Raw genomic sequence first — 18,797 nt, 5'->3', positions numbered from 1 at the left:
TGCCGGGAGTGGTAGCTCGCTCCTGTAACCCTAGCGGGGCTATATAGTCCAATACAGGGCTTAGCTCGGGGGAACTCCATTTCTCCATTTTCTCCAGAGAGGCAGCTACCCGGGCGGGGTGCAAGCTCTCAACCTTGCGATCTTGAGTTAAGCGCTCTACCACTGAGCCACCCCACTCCCCCAGTCTCAGGGCATAACGCAGAAAATTTGTTGCTAGGGAAAAGGTGCTAGAATGTCTCCCAACATGTTCTGTGTGGCATTAAAATACTGCACAGCAACTGAAGTTCTGTTAATCTCATAATGGAATAAAAATCAAGTAGTCATGACAACATTTATTTAAAACAGTTAAGAGAGACACTGCATAACTGCATCTACCATAACTACAGCACTGCAAAGTACAGCACAACACCTCATGCACTGCTCAGGCCTTGTGTCTTGATCCCACTAATTAGATGGGGGACTTTTGTACTAATCCACCAGATACTGTATTACTTAAAGTCATGTAATTTATCAGTATTCATACTCCTGTCTGCAAAGTTAATACTGTATTCCTTAAATTCCATGACAGAAGCTAGACAAACTGCACAGTAGAACACAGATGTCACAATTAATAGTTCTCACACTTTGCTATAATGGAATAAGAAGTTGGAATTATCACTATTAAACAATACTGCTTCAGAATGTGAACTGTAGCTATGGTAAATTATTTTTCATATGTATATGTATGACAAGAATCTAGTAATCATAAACCATAGAAGATAACATATCATCCTGGACTGCTGGTACTGTTTCTAAATTTAATGAAGGAGAACAAAATTATATTATGGTAATTTACTGTCTTTTACCACGAGGCGAAATAGATGCTGATCCCTTTGGCATGCTCAACCTGGGGGAAATACATGTCCACCATTGTACGAGTACTAGAGGAAACAATGAGCTATATTAGGAAGGCAATGGTTTATGAAGATCAAATATGGCAGACCTTCCCATTGCACTGCTAACATAACCAGGAATGTTACTGCACAAATTGAAATGCACAAATCGAGTCATTGACATCCATGTTGTGTAAGTGCAATCTCAAAATTTTTCCAAAACCCCCCTCTGGCCCTCTTGAGATATGTTTACCCCTCCTGCTGATCACATTTAACATTCAATGTAGTACACATGCACAAAATGCATTTCATACAAATCAGTCTCACGGAAACTGAGGATCTACTGTATGTGCATAATCATCCATGTGCTCTGGAACATCATGTCAAAATACAGGCAGTGTACACATAAATGCAATAATAAAAACCCTACATGAATATTTAAGCAGGATGGTTTGCAGTCAGTTCATTATACTTCCCACCATTTTTTTTTTTCCAAATGAACATACCAAACATCAGTAAATTAATTTCTGACAAGCAATAACATTAATGCACAACAAGGACTGAATTTATACATGTATATTTGATATGCAAGATATTATTCAAAATTAGAACTGACTTACTTAAACCTGACCATCAATGGGGCAAGCCATTTGGTGTCTAAAGCTCAATGACAGTCCCTTTCTTAACAGTGCATCTCAACCATCTTCTTGGCATGTACTTTCACTGTAATGTTAAGGACTCGATAACCACTGAATAATATACAGTATTCTGATCCAGCTCTAGTATATCAAAATTTGAAATTCATATCCATACAATTACAGTACTGTAATCCTTACTAGAAACAAGCAATGAAGAGAAAAACAATCTAGGTATCGCAAAAGTACACAATAAATGTTGTGATTTATAGATACAAGATACTGAGGTAATCTCTTTGTCTTTGACAATCCAACAAGGCAACAAGAATAAATGGATACCCTTACTATAGAGTATGCTTCACCTTACAACAACCACAAAACAAGACACATGACACTATAGACAGACTGTTAGCTGTGAACACACAAACCATGTGCTGTACAACATTCTCATCAATATGGACTTTACATCCATCACAATACAGTGGACACCATAAGGTTATATGATTCTAACAGCACAGGATTTACAAGGAACATAATGTCGTGTTTTGGAGGGCTCATGGAACACCACATCTACATTTAACAAAGACCACTTGACTCTGATCTAGGACCTACAGCACCAGAATTTTACTTCAATCACATGGATGTACCTACAGCAACACTGCCACCTGAGGACCTGGGTGTACTTTAAAAAACATGCATGTACAGTACAGTTGTTCAGAAAAATAAGGTGCAGAATAGTTAATGAAGATCAGTCTCTGACAAATGACCTATCAAATACTGCTCTATTGTAGCCTAACCTACACTTATGAATGATAGTCATTCTAATTCTAAACTTATCCTTACATGCTACAGCAGTACTTAACATAAGAATGGAAAAGGTTGTGGAAATTTCATAGTTCAAACTTTCATTATCCCTCCCCTTTTTATTTTATTCTGATCAATTGTAATTTAAATAACAATGATGACTTACTCCAAGACCATAAATGTTTATCTAAGCTGCTTCCATTACATGCATGTAGGACAAGAGGTAGCACAGTACAGTCGAGTCTCATAAAATGCGTGTTTGTCAGCCACGGTTTTCCAATCCACGGCATGGTTCCCGCTCAGAACCGAAAGTAGCAGAAACCACTGTTATATGCTTAAAGCACTGACTTTTGGCACCAAAGTGACACATTTCCGTTGAGATTTCCATGGCGCATGTGTGTGCTGCAAACCGTGGCCATCAGCTGTTTACAGGCAAGCATAACAAGCAATGAGAAGTCAATCATAACTTTTCCCTGGTGACAAGGGCGCATACTACATCCCCCCATTGTTTATTCCTGCACCACCTGCTGTGAGAGTGACCATGAGCATGGTTTCTGAGGACTACCTGACCCTTTTTTTTTGTTCCCTTACTTGACCTTCCAGCGTGATACAATGCCAGACCACAACCTACCTAAGACTTCATCACATAAGGGACAGAAAAAAAAAGCCATCACTTAAAAATGACAAGACAAATGGATGTTATTCGTCGCATCGATAATAGAGAGAAAAAGGCAAGAACATGACAATGACACCACTTCATTTATCTCTGCAGCAGACTTTGAGGGGTTCCTGAGGGAGGCTGAGAAGGAAGAAGTGGGGCTGAGGCAGCGGCAGCATGAGGCACCACCACACTCACCTCATGCTGAGGGGCCCCTAGTTTGCCTCTAGCCTCAGAACCTCCACCCCCACCCCCACCCCTTCCACTGAAGCACTGTGGTCGGTCAGAATCAGGTAAGACCCTATAATATTGTTTACTTAATGTTTAATATTCTTTACTTCCAGTAATACATACATTAAATGATTATCTGAGTGTGTGCTAGTGTTTGCTAGTGACTAGTTGGGTGTAGGTTAGGTGATATGTGGCAACTTGGCCGAGAGGCTAGAGCCTTAAGTAATTTTTCCCATAAGTTATGTTATATATAAACCATGGAATTTCTAAAGCACACCAGTGGTCCAGAACCATATTGCCATAGATTAGATGACTTGACTTTACTGTATCACAAAATATTCTCCTATCTGTGAGAAGCATGAGCTATAGAATGCTAAGTTGCACAGGCCTTCCTAGTTCATGATCGACAAACTGCAGGATATGAGAGTTAGGACTGACTGGAGGTATGGGAACTAGCAATAAAACCCCTCATTACTAACTTTACACAGCACACATAATACATACATTACTGTGTGCTCCCAAATCATTAAGAGTTTTATGTATTATTATTGTTATACCTGCTATATACCAAAACATAATATTCTTCTCTCAACATTACAAGTCTCTAGGTGTATTTATTACTTGAAAGTTATATAAATAATATATGAACAAGAGCCTCCAACTAGGAAAGTTGAAAATGTCAAGAGTAAGTAATTCTCTTTATGCAATTTTGAACAACACAGCACTGATGACTCTAGTAAATAGTCTTCATAAATATACTTCACATTCCCATTTGCATGGTACAACAAGACAAAATGCTGAAGCATATTTTGTTTAGCACTACTGCCATACCAGTTGTAGAAATTATTGGTCCACATTTTCCTCAACTGTACTACTGCTGCTTATTCTCAAATGATATCTGAAATTATATTTCTGTCTATCTATCTGTCTATTGCCAGACGCCTCAATCCCATTCGGGGTGGCCACAAACAAATTGCCTCCACGTTGCCCTGTCCCTCGCCATTTCACTGCCCTGCTCCCAATTCACACCCCCCCTCTCTCATATACCTCTCCATCCCATCCCTCAGTCTCATCCTTGGCCTCCCCTTCCCTCTCCTCCCCTCCACCTCACTCACATACACTCTCTTCGTCAGTCTTTCTTCCTCCATCCTCTCCACATGGCCAAACCACCTCAGTGTATTCTTCCTAACGCTTCCTATCACATCCACATCCACGCCACAACGCTTCTTTATATCCTCATTTGTCCGCCTGTCTCTCCATGTGACTCCACAGGCTCCTCTTAACTCATTTCCACTGCTCTCACTCGATTTGTGTCCTTCCAACAACATCCAAGCTTCACTTCCATACGTTAGAGTTGGTATCACAATACTGTCGTGTAGTAGCTTTTTCACTTCCATGCTCACTTCACTGTTTCTTATCACTGCTTTCAAGGAACCAGCAACCTTTCTTCCCTGCTGTACCCTTTCAAGCACTTCACCCTCCAAACCTCCATCCTTACTCATCACACTACCCAAGTACTTAAATGTACTCACATTTTCCAATTCCTCACCATCCAACCATGCTGTACATTCACCGACTTCACCTCTCTCAAAGACCATCACTTTACTCTTCCCTACATTCACCTTTAGATTCCATTTCTTACACACTCTCCCAAACTCATCCACCAAGCCCTGCAGCTCCCCTTCATCTTCACTCAACAACACAGTATCATCTGCAAACAACAGTACAGGGAGTTTCCAAACACTACCCTCTCTCACCAGGGCCACTCCAATCCACTACCCTACCTTGTGCTTCTTTTATTACCCCATCCATGTACAGATTGAACAACCATGGAGACATGACACATCCTAAAATTATATTTCAATTGTCAAAAAAAATTATTCCATTGCATTTTGAAATTCCCATCTCTTAGTGTAATTTTAACATAAATTACAAGTTAAAGCAAATCTATTTTAATTAAGCTTCTTAACACCTATAATCTCTATTAACATTACACCTTCTGGGCTGTATGATACTGTACTGTATTTCTATCTATCTATTGCCAGAAGTCTTAATCCCGTAAGGGGTGGCTACAAACAAATCGCCTCCACGTCACCCAGTCCAACGCCATTTCACTGCCCTGCTCCCAGCTTGCACACCCCTCTCTTATATACCTCTCCACTCCATCTCTCCATCTCATCCTTGGCCTCCCCCTCCCTCTCTCCCCCTCCACCTCACTTACATACATTCTCCTCGTTAGTCTCTCGCTCTCCATCCTCTCCACATGACCAGACCACCTCAATGTGATTCACCTAATACTTCTTATCACATATACATCCACACCACAACGCTCCTTCACTTCCTCATTTGTCAGTCTCTCTCTCCATGTGACTCCACATGCTCCTCTCAAATAACTCATTTTTCACTGCTCTCACTCTTGACTTATGTCCCTCCAACAAGGTCCAAGCTGCACTTCCATACATTAGAGCTGGTATCACAATATTGTAATGCAGTAACTTTTTCACTTCCATGCTCACTTCCCTGTTTCTTATCACTGCTTTCAAAGAACCAGCAACCTTTCCTTGTTGTACTCTTTCAAACACTTCACCCTCTAAACTTCCATCCTTATTCATCACACTGCCCAAGTACTTAAATGCCCTCACATTTTCCATTTCCTCCTCATCTAACCTCATTGTACATTCAGTGACTTCATTTCTCTCGAAGACCATAACTTTACTTTTCCCTACATTCACCTTTAGATTCCGTTTCTTACACACTCTCCCAAACTCATTTCACCACGCCTTGCAACATTTATGTTTTTACATATCTAGTGGCATTAAATTTAAATACAACAACCCAACAGCTGCAACATACCTCAACAGAGGTCCAGACTCTGACTGCGATGTACCTCAAAAGAGATAGATTCAAATTAATTTCTCGTGCTTTGATTTTGGAGGGGTGCTTATTATAGCTCAAATATGGTAGATACTGACTTGGAAATTTGCCTACCAAACATTTCAGTATGCCCTCTTCCAACTCATACCCATAAAACTATTACCTGATGAAACAGGAAAATATATACAGTATATGTATTTTTTTCCCCAAGAAAACCTGAAATTTCTTAACACTGTAGCAGCTAAACTGTTTCACATACCGACCTACAAACTGAAACATATATCTCATAACATTATGAGCCAGTATTACCAAAAATCAACTGGAGCTTCTTTTTTCCTGCACATTACAGGCAATGCAGATTTTTCCTAAGCTGCAGTTAACAGGTTAAAAGATGTCAGTTTAAGGTGAGGTATTATCATTTACGCTGCATATATCAGTATATGGTAAAATGTATCAATAACTACGTGACCATGGTGCTCTCTACAGTTGTGAAGAATTTTGCATAAAATTTGTCATTACCTATCAAGGCACAGATATTCCTTCTCCTATACATGCCTAACTATAAACATATGAAGTAGTCTCCCTCATACGTAGTCATGGATAATCTCTCCTATATATACCTAACTATAAACATATGAAGTACCTTCTGCCCCACATGCAGTCATAGATGACCGTATTTCCAGACCTGATTATACTGCAGCAGTGTATCAACACTGTAAGTTTACAAACAGTTATGTCAGTACAGTATATATCAGATGTTAATTTTATCATAAATGTTCAGTACATACCTGATATAATAGACTGGTATAGTGGAAGATTTTTTTTTTTTTTTTTTTTTTTTAAATATGATCAGTAGTAACTGGAGACTCAGTTGAAAACCTAACCTGATACTTCTTCAATTCAGTATTACAGAGACTGACAAAGCTTATTCCATTGTAATGATCATTCCACAAGGGAGACACAGGTTTTATGCCACACTGGGAGGTGCAGTATATTTGTGGACCGGAAACTTTAGTATAACACCAAAGGTTTTGGGACATTTGGGACCTTCCATTCATTTCCATATAAAAGCTTAGTTCTGAGGTTTTATTGCACAGTTAATGGGTGCACAAGACAGTGACCTGACTGTTTCTTAACATGCAGTAGTACGTGGGTGGGATCTACTATTCAAGGGCATGCATCTGTGACGTTCACTAGAAGGTACCGTATGTTGACAACACAGTAGAATTCCATCTTTCCATAATATATCATTCCCAAGGCTTTTCAGTCAACTCAAAAGTTGATAAAACATACTGTAGACTGGTGTCTGGGAACAAGTCTTCCCCTTCCCTTGCACAACAGTTGTATACAACAAGGTTGCATTACACCTATACAACAGAACAGACAGAAAGAATACAAAAATATCATGCAGAAAAATATATATAAAATACCTGTTATCACCAGACAAGAGTATCAGGTGATATGAAGAAAGTCTGGATAAAATAAAAAATAAAACTTGATTCTGAAAAGCCTTCTTGAGATTTTATTTTGAGCAATCAGATATGTGATAACTGGAATCCTGCTGCTGTCTACCACATGGCCAAATACAGACAAGTGGAGGACTCGTTTAACCTAGCCCATCTGATGGACATTAGACACAAATAAACTCCTACTGTACACTGTATTATACAACTTTAAAGCACACAAAAGACACATTAATGCTGCATTTGATTGCCTAGGAATTCATTAGCACTGTTTTCATCAATTAGCAAGGTATAATTATCTTATCTTGTTTCCTTTTTCATATCTGCCTATGATACAGTCACTTAGTAATGAATGTTAGATTCTTTCACTTGACTCTGAATACCAAACACTGCTGCTAATGAAACAGGAGAGTGACAAAGAGAAGTAGCCTACATGAAAAGATTCCCCGTGAGGATCAAGCTAGTGATCACTGTATTAAATGGCAAAATACTAACTCATGATTATCTCAAGAGTCATGCACCGTACTAAGAAATAATAATAATTCTGATAATTAAATATAATTCAAAATCCCCTGAACAATGTACCAGTACTATATTTAGTATGGTAGTGGACTATTTATTATAATAAACCTGTACAGCATCCAACGACATGATAAACTTTAAAATTTTCCCATCCTAAGAAGGGCACAATATCCTGAGCAGTAACTGAGAAATTCATGACAAGGTTGAGAAGCAAGATGGCTGATATGACTATGGTAAATTCAGAGGGAGTTGATACCCTGTGGTACACAGCTGGACAAAAATGCTCTATCTGGTCCACACCCATCAACCTCAACAAGGACTGTCTTACTTATTTTGGTGGTGCAAATCTTGAATCCTGTGATGTAATATTTCATTCTTACTACCTCCAGATGATTCTATTCAGCTTTAGGGATACCTCATTCAGTGATGGGGTAGGTGAAGGATTATAACCTCACAAGTTTGAAAAGTTAATCCTTTGCTGAACAAAATCATCTGAAGATAGCCATAGTAAAGAATACTTTACAGAAGTGACAGGGCTAACCTCTCTACTACAAAGACATCTTTTTCATTTTAATTAACCTGCCACCAGGCAAATGGAATCAATGCTTTCATTCAACTCTCACAGTAATGGAACAAACTGAACCTACATTATATGAAGATAGTACAAGCAGAATAAAATTATGAAAAAAGACATCTTCCTACTGAAGGAGTTAGCATCTTCACTGTCGGAGGTCCTTCATAAAACAATAAAAATTGCAACAATTAATAAAACCATCCAAATTTTGCAAAAAATAAATAGGGAATCATCACTGGAGTTGGTTACAAATAATTTAATATGAAGAGCAGAAACCTGAGGTAGTCTGATAGACCAATAAGTGTGGCAAAGTTGTCTAGGTGTGTATACTACATGGCCTCCAACAAGGAACAAACATCTTGTAAACATGTCATTGTACACATTTCACTTATAACCTATCTGGTGACGTACTTTTTATTTCATTATTGCATTTTGCATTTTCCAGACAATTTTATTCAGCTTAGGACAGACTTTCATACTACAGACAAAAGACTTAGCTTCCATCATCCCATTCACTACTGAGACAACTTACCCAAGACCAATATAACTATCAGGTAATAGCAGGAATACAGTATACCCTCAATACATCAAACTAATTGGGCAAAAGGTTGACAATACAGTTGATGTCCGTTACGGGGGACTGTAATGACATGAGGCCTAATTTATCCTAAATCTTGTTTAATGAATATGTCATGCTGTTATACATGTTCACACTTTTACTTCAACTTTGTGTGAATTTATATTGTGTACCTTGATGCTATATCAATTAATATTAATAACTTCCAATAAATAATACACAACAGAAAAAAAACTACAGTTACAGTACTGTATTTCCTTTTTGCTCGGTCTGGCAGTCACATCACCTCAATAGTTCGACCTTTTGCTTGATATATTTGAAGGCTGTTCAGCAGGCACACATATGTTGACACAGCCAAAGTTTGGATTAAAAGGGTTTGATATAATGAGGGGTTTACTGTGTACAGTATTAACAAGTCCAGTAAACTCTCAGTTATCCACTGTCGCAATATCCGGCCAAACACAATATCCAGCAATGCTGGCTCGGCTCTATCAAAGCAATATCTGGCGCCAAAACGGAACATAACCAGCAGTTGTGTAATATCCAGTACTGATGTGTACCAACCAGTCATAAACGGTAACCGGCACTGTATTATTGTAGTACTGTACTGTATCATTATTTTATTGTATTTTATACTTAATTTTCATCTTTTACACATGGGAAAGTTTTTAGGACAGGGGTCTGAGATGGGCAGTAACACAATATCCAGCTCGACATCAAATATTGAGCCAACTGGGGGTATTATGCAATATCCGGCATTTTGCTTTAACTGGCATAGGGCTTGGCTCAATTACACCAGATAATTGAGAGTTTACTGTATGTCATCTAAGTGGAGCAGTACTAAATAAGCTTTCCTTCAGCAAAGCAATCTTATTCTGGCTTAAGTTTTGCATTTTGGAGTACAAGTGGTTATACAACACAGTACGTCACAAGCCAACATAATACTGTCATGATACTATCATATAAGGAACTAATAAATTATAAAACAAGTCATCATGGTAACAGTAAAATTGAGATCTGGTACTGAAGAACAATCACAACTTTTTATAATGTGTATATTTACCAAGTTGTATTTACCTAGTTGTGATTTACGGGAAAGGAGCTATGCTCGTACTGTCCCATCTCCATAACTACTAAAGTCCAGCCTGGTTTTGAAATCATGAATATCCTTGGCATTCATCAACTCTTTATCCACGTTATTCCATGCTTCAATGGTTCTATAAGGGAAGCTGTATTACTTGATGTCTCTCTTGCATGTGGTCCTTTGCAACTTTTTTCCTTGACATTTATCAACTCTTTATCCAGGTTATTCCATGCGTCAATACAGTACTTGTATAAAGGAAGCTGTATTTCTTGATGTCTCTCTTGCACGTGGTCCTCTGCAACTTTTTTCCGTGACCCCTCGTTTCTCTTTCATCCCACTAAAACAGGTCCTCCCTATCAAGTTTCATTCCCTTGGATACTTTGTACACATTAATCAGATCTCCCATTATTTTTCTTTTTTCTTGAGTTGGGTGATTTAGTCTCAACAGTCTTTCCTCGTATGGTAATTCTCTCAAGCCAGGTACCATATTTGTTACTGCTCTTTGTATTCTTTCAATCCTTCTTATATCCTTCTTTTTATGTGGTGGCTATACCACTGCTGTGTATTCCAGCCTTGAGCGAATCATTGATACAATCAATTTTTCCATCATCTTCTCATCCAGATAAGTAAATGCAACTGTTATATTTCTCAAAAGGTTATATGTATCTCTGGTGATCTTCATTATCTGATTTTCAAGATCACCAGAGATACATATAACCTTTTGAGAAACATAAGTAAGTGTGTGTGTGTGTGTGTGTGTGTGTGTGTGTGTGTGTGTGTGTGTTTACCTTGTTGTATATGCAGGAACTGAGCTGCGCTCGTGGGGTCCCGTCTCCGTTTCTCAATGTCAAATTTTGCTTGAACTCATTTAAGTATTTGGACTGGATGATCTCTTTGTCCAGGCTATTCCACAGGTCTATGCATCTAGACATAAAACTATATTTCTTGATATCCTTCAGGCAACTTGGCTTTTTTAGTTTCATTCTATGTTATCTTGTTACTCTCCCATCCCATACAAACAGATCTTCTCTGTCAATTTTTTCTACTCCCACCCTAGCCCTGAACACTGCAATCATGTCACCTCTCTCTCTCTCCTTTCTTCTACGGAAGGCTGGTCTAGTGTTTCCAGCCCTTCCCTGTGACAGATCTGCCAGGCTAGGGACCATCTTGATTGCTGTTCTTTGTATTCTCTCGATCTTGTTTATATCTTTCTTTTTATGTGGGGACCCTACTACTGTCACATATTCCAGCCTGGGGCGGATCATGGCCAATATCAATTTTTTCATCATCATCTCCTCGTCCATATAATGAAATGCTACTCTTATGTTAGTCAAGAGATTATACATCTCTCTAACTATCTTGTTAATATGTTTTTCAGGTGACAAATTATCCTGGACCAGCACTCCCAAGTCCTTCTCTTCTCTTGCTTTTGTGACTGGTTCATTACCCATCAAATAATTCAGTGATGGTCTTTTGGTACTTTTACCCAGTTCCAATATTTTAACTTTTTTTGCATTGAATTTCATTTCCCACATCCAGCTCCAATCACAAATCCTATCCAGTTCTTCCTGCAGGATTTTACATTCTTCTTCACCTTCTACTCTCCTCATGATCTTTGCATCGTCAGCAAACAGACTTGCATAACTGTTCATTCCATCTACCATGACGTGTACGTAAATCAGGAACATTACAGGTGCTAACACTGAGCCCTGTGGGACTCCACTTGTTACTTCCCTCCATCCAGACATCCTGTCTTTTATTACTGTCCTCATTTGTCTGTCTCTCAAGGTCTCTCATCCACTCCAAGAGGTTCCTCTTCAGTCCTATTTGTTCCAATTTCCACATTAGTCGCTTGTGGGGCACCTTGTCAAAGGCTTTCTCCAAATCTAAGTACACACAATCCACCCAACTATCTCCCTCCTGCAGCAAGTCTATTGCCTTTGAGTAGATGCTCAACAAGTTGGAAATACACAACCATCCACTTCTGAATCCAAACTGACTTTCTACCACAATGTCCATCTCCTCCAGATATTCTATCCATCTGTCTTTCAGGATTCTCTTGCACAGTTTTGCAACCATGCCGGTCAGGGACACTGGTCTGTAATTCAGGGGTACTTCCTTGTTCCCTCCCTTACAAATTGGTACCACACTGGCCCTCTTCCATTCCCAAGGCAATTTCCATTCTTCCAGAGAACACACAATTAAACTGTGAATCTTATCTGCCATTTGTTCTCTGCATTCCTTTAGTATCCAATTTGAGATTCCATCTGGTCCAGGAGCCTTTCTCACATCTTGAGATTCTGGTAATTAGTTTACTTCTTGCACTTCAACCTTTACATCTTTTAACACTACATTTCTAGTCACTCCCTCCTCCTTCACAAAATCACTTTCTCTAACGAAGACTGATTGGAAGCATTTGTCCATTATTTCAGCGTGCATAACAGCATCTTTATAGGCATTTCCTTCTACTTTCAGCTCATTGGGCCCTTCCTATTGTTTCAATTTGCCATTAACAAACCTGTAAAACAAATTAGGTTCTTCCTTCCATTTGTCAACTATACCTTTATCAAAGTTTCTTTCTTTGTCTCTACGTATTCTTGTATATTCATTTCTAGTTCTTTTATATTCTTCCTTTGTTTTATCATTACTTCTCTTTCTCCATTCATTCCATGCCTTATCCCTTTATTTTTTTTGCTATCATACACCTTTTATTGAACAAGTCATTTCTCCAGTTCTCTTTCCCAATAACTTTTGGCACATACTTTTCCATATCCATATTATAGACATCTTGTAAAGTTTGCTTTCCCAAAGCACCAGCGGAAATTCGTCTCCTCAATGGATTTGTCTGCTGAACTTAATATCGTAAATAGAGAAGTTACACGAGTATCCGTAAAGAAGTAGCAATTTCCTTTGCTTTTAAGTAACAAGAACGGTGGAATATGACGTCAGAGTTACAACGCAATTTTCAGATTCTCCTGAGATATAGCATGAAATGATACAGGTACTGGTACATTTGAAATTACTGTAGAGTGCTGTTGTTTGTAAAGAAATAAACTCGTAAAAAGCGGCACAGCAAGTATCCAAAGAAACATCGTGGTAAAGTTGGTGGAAGTCCTGCAACCTCAGGTTCTTGTTAGGCTAGACCTAGATCTAGTTTTTTTCAAATTCTCTCGTGAAAACTAGGGTGTGTATTATGCACCAGAGTGTGCTATACACTAGGAAATATGGTAACTTTCATAATGATTTAAATATAACCTTGATAATTCCTTCACTAGTAAGAGGTCAGCCCTGAGCTGAATAAAACTGTCTCAAGGTACAGTAGCTAGAATAAAATAAAAAGGATTAGTCAACAGACTGAAGGGGTTAACCCCTTGACTCTGATGAATTTGCATATTTTATCATTGCTTCCACCAGATGATTTTATTTAAGAACAGAAGGACTTCAATTAACAAAGGTGTTAATGATGGCTATATGTAACCATTCCTGTTTGTGAAGTCTCTCTTACATTACATACAGGTGTCAGCAAGAAGTAAGAATAAAATATAAATTCCATCATCAAACTGAAGAAGTTTACCCCTTGTACTCTTGGATATCTTTCATATTTCATTCTTTCTTACTACAGGACAGACAATATAATTAAGCTTTGGAAAGCTTTTCTGAACTATAGAAGTTAGATAGATCTTTAGTTAATCTCTTTGCCTCTACAGCTGAATACAATCATCTGGTGGCAGCATGATTAAAATTCAAGACATCATTATGTTAAAAGGGTTAAAACATTAAATACTGAAACTGAAAAAAGCTACCTCTGATGCAGTGCCATTATTCAAGTTCTTAAAATAGTGATAAAAAAATTACAACTACTATATTTTTTTATCCTTGCACACTTTGGTCCACAACATTTGTTAGCCAAGACATCAGTGGAAAAACTTTTGGTAGGCACACTGTTTACACTGTGATCCAGTGTTACATCTTTAACATCTCTAAACTGTCTTACTGGCTTGTACTGAGCATTCCAGTCTGAAATAGTATAACTACACTCTTAGTTACTATAACCTACTTAGCTCAGCCACTCAGATGAACTTGAAATGAAAAAAATAAATAAAGTACAGTATGACATACTCAAAGCCAGCCAACCTGTTCACAAAACCACATCCTCTCATCCACGATCTAAGACTCATGGCAGGTTAGTGTGATATCTGCGAATAAATATGAACAAGCTGCACGAAACAGATCAACAGTTTATCAATGGGAGGAAAACTGCCTTAGCAAATTAGAGGCATATGTTAGGGAATGGCGTGAACTTACAGACATGCTGGCATGTGTGGAGTGTAACTGTATTTTTCCCACTTTCAGCCCTAATTAAATGCATTAATGTAGGTTTCTCTTGCCTTACCACACTATGCATAACACAGGCAGTCCTCACTTGAAATTTCTGATGTGTGCAGTCAAAAAACTACTTTAAGTATGACATGTTTTTAGTAAATGAGTGAGGAAAAAAATATCTGATTAAAATATACATACAATAAAACCTCTCTACAAGAGACTTCAATGGACCGGGATTTGCTTTTATCGGAGTCAAGGAGCTGACTGAACTAAATTCTTACATACTGTACTGGGAAAACTCCGATAAAGCCATAAGCGGTCTGGACTGCCTGACATCAGTCTGGAGCAACTGTATTGCCTGCGCAGTTTGTGTGTTCATGCAACAGTTGGTGGCTGGTTGGCTGTGTCACTATTGCCCCCCCCCCCCCTGCACTCTGCCTCAGTCTGACCCACATCATTTCCCCAGAAGTCCCTGATGTACTGCTCGAGAGTGAAGAGTGATAAGTGAAATACTGTATACGAACAAAGTGAATATCTTTAGTCTGTAAGACCATAAATAATGTGTATAAAGTGTACAGTACAGTATTTGAAAAGTGTTTACAATTAAGTTGTAACAATATTTACTAAATGAAAAAAAATGAGAAAAGTGGTCTACATTAATATTAATATTACTGTACTGGTAATATAAATTCAAGACACCAAGTATTAATCACACGGTACACAGGACACAAGGTACAAGCTACACCTCCAGTTCCTGTCCATGATTCAGCTCCTGCCAGTGAAGACAGTCAGGAGGATGAGTCACTGTTCTTTGACAATGACCTGAAAGATAATGGGTAATGATTTTGAAGGATTTGCCGAATGATGTTAAACACTCGGCAAGGTGGAGATGAGTCGGGTGAGCCAGGTAAGTCAGAATGGTTACATAATAATATAATTTGTTTTAATACTTATGAGTTTTATTGCATTGAAGCCTTGCTTAAATTTTACTGTATTATGCAATAAGTTATTTATAGTGGCAGTTGAGAAAAGTTAAGAGGCAAATGGGATATTTCCACAAGTCAGAAGGAACTGGTGGGATGATGCAGGAGTGTGGCCATGACACTTTTCATATATGAAAACATCTTGCATGTTACACACTGTATGGCCTTTATCGAGTTTAACCCTTGCTAAAATTACATGCATTGTGCAGCAGACTGCTTACAGTATTATATGAGAGAATAACTTGGACTAAAAGGTAGAGATGAGTGGATACTGCCACGAGTCAGAAAGAACACGGCTATTTACATGTAAACAAATATCTCTAGTTCAGCGTGGTATGGCCAGAATAAAGCAAATGCCAAAATTGGGTACCCACTGTATATATATTACACCATTTGATTATCGTAGTGAATGTAAAATACAAAACAGTACTGCATTGGTAGTGAAAATGCCGTAGTTGGTAACGCCACAGTGAAAAATTGTTGGTGTGATCCAGACGAATGACTAATGTCATATACTGAAAAAAGTCTGGGTCTGGGTTAGCAGGGTGAAGTCCACATGTCGCTTTTATCGGAGTTTTGCTATTTTCAGAATGGCTTGGGCCCCAATTAGTCCACAGTAGTGAGGTTTTACTGTGTGTGTGTGTGTGTGTGTATATATATATATATATATATATATATATATATATACACACAGTATTTATACAGCAAGCTCACCCCGAACATGTTTGCAATTATACGCGGTAAGTGCTGGGGTACGTATAAGACAACGTAAGATTAAAGAACCATTACGAAAATTATAAATTTACGCGAGACAGCCTTTGAAAGGCCAAATCCTCGAACATCAGCGCAGCACCACGCATGGTTTGTTTTGATCACGTGATTGTGTCCTGATTTTCCACAGTGCCTGTACTGGATTTGTAAGTTAAATATTTACATTACTATTCTGGTAAGTTTATGTGTAAGTTAAAGTACTATTAATAACGTTAAAGCAAGAAGTAGTCTTATAACCAGTTTACATGATAGGCGTCGGAATGCTGCATTTTCTTTTGTTCGTTAAATACCTGCTGTACTGCTTTTCCACGGTACTGTATTTGTAAGTTAAATATTGACTATTCTGGTATGTCCTTCCAAGTTAAAGCACTTAAATAAAGTTAAAGCATTAAATAATGCCTTGTAACCAGTTAACCTGATTTATATGATTACTCATGATCAGCGTCATGTCAATTCGCCGTCAGACAATTCCCCGTCAAAACATGGACGATTTCCCGTCAGGACAATTCACACCCTGGATGAATCCCCGTCATTCTATAAATAAACTTATTATTAATTAATCAATACTTTTATAAATATACTTATTATTAATTAATACTTTATTAACTATATTTCAGTGGGATCCATCAAAGTCTATGTTCAATAGCATAGGCTTTGGATATTATTAATAAGTTGCACCTTCAGTCACTAATTAACTTGTTTCTTCCTCGATGTAGTCACCTTTGAATTATATTTTAGCGTCACCCATAGCTGTCTTCATTAATGACGGCGAATTGTCTTGTTATTGTTGTGACAGTCCCAAAACCAATCGATGTCGGAATGTTGCCTTGTGTTTACGTATTTGTATGTTGAAGTTTTGCTCTGCAGTACTGTATTTGTAAGTTATAACATTAAATAAACCTTCTAACCACTTAAAGTGCTTCATAGTGATTACCAATGGCAGATAACAACAAAACACCACATTTAGGGGGTCTACAGTAGGCAGCAAAATAAGTAGTTAAAACTTACGTGGTTTCGCACCAAACACGCCACATTAGGAACGAAACCCACGTGTTAGGGGCAAGTTTGCTGTATATATATATATATATACAGTATATATACAGGTCAGGTGTTTTTTGATTTTCAATGTTTTTTTCTTTTAATGGTTTTCTTGGTGTTTAGCACTACTCTGGATATTCCTACATGTGTTCTATGTCTAAATATGGCAGACTGACCTGAAAACAGTGCCAAAATTAGGAGGGGTACTGTACACACAGTATAGGTATGGTGTTTTTTGTTTTTCAATGTTTTTTTATTTTTTTTATGGTTTTCTTTGTGTTTAGCATTACTTTGGATATTCCTATGTGTGTTTTGCTGTATAAATATGGAAGACTGACCTGAAAACAATGTCAAAATTAGGAGAGGTACTGTACATACAGTAGTGTATAGGTAGGGTGTTTTTTTATTTATTTATTTTTTTGTTTTTTTTGCATGGTTTTCTTGATGTTGAAAATTATTTTGGATAATCCTATGTATGTTTTAATGTCAAAATATGGCAGAATGACCAGAAAACACTGCCAAACTAAGGAGGGGTACTGTACATACAGTAGTGTATAGGTAGTAAGTTTTTTGGTTTTCAGTGTTTTTTCTGCATGGTTTTCTTGGTGTTTAGCATTACAGGTACTTTGTATATTCCTTTGTGTCTTTTGATGTCCGAATATGCCTGAAAGACCAGAAAACACAGCCAAATTAGGCATAGGTACTGTGCAAATAGGTTAGGTATAGGTTGAAGGTTGGGTATAGGTAGGTACTGGGTGTGATAGAGGAATAGTATTCACTGTCCGGATGTTGCCAATACCCGGACATGGCTTTGGCTGTATTATGTCCAGATAAATGAGGGATTACTGTGTGTATACACACACACACACACACATATATATATATATATATATATATATATATATATATATATATATATATTGCCTGATGCCATAATCCCATTAGGGGTGGCCATTTGACTCTGAGTTATTTGTTTTACAGGAAGGGGCACTAACCCTCCACCAACCCACTTGACGACACGTAGGGAGCACGTATGGTTTGGTTATATGGTTACCACCCAGCGTTTTATATGGTTTCCTGGCTTACAGGAAACCATTTGGCCTGTCACTCAATGCAAAGCCACCTGTAAAGGAAAGAAAAGCAATAAGAAGTGACAGGAAAGATGGGAGAAATAGGAAGAACGGAGGGCAGGCACAGAAAAAGAATGATAAAGGCTAAGGAAGAAGTAGGCAGCACTACATCAAGTGAGTGGATGATGGTGATATATATATATATATATATATATATATATATATATATAATAAAAAAATAATAATCTGGTTTTACGCCAGGTATCCCTGATGGGCTAAGGTGTTGCCCCTGAGTAGAGGACTTTTGGACTGAAGCGT

The sequence above is a fragment of the Coenobita brevimanus genome, chromosome 1, assembly GCF_032717465.1.
Source record: "Coenobita brevimanus isolate Jiangsu-jjx chromosome 1, ASM3271746v2, whole genome shotgun sequence".
Taxonomy (NCBI): domain Eukaryota; kingdom Metazoa; phylum Arthropoda; class Malacostraca; order Decapoda; family Coenobitidae; genus Coenobita; species Coenobita brevimanus.
Note: the sequence above shows the minus strand (reverse complement) of the source record.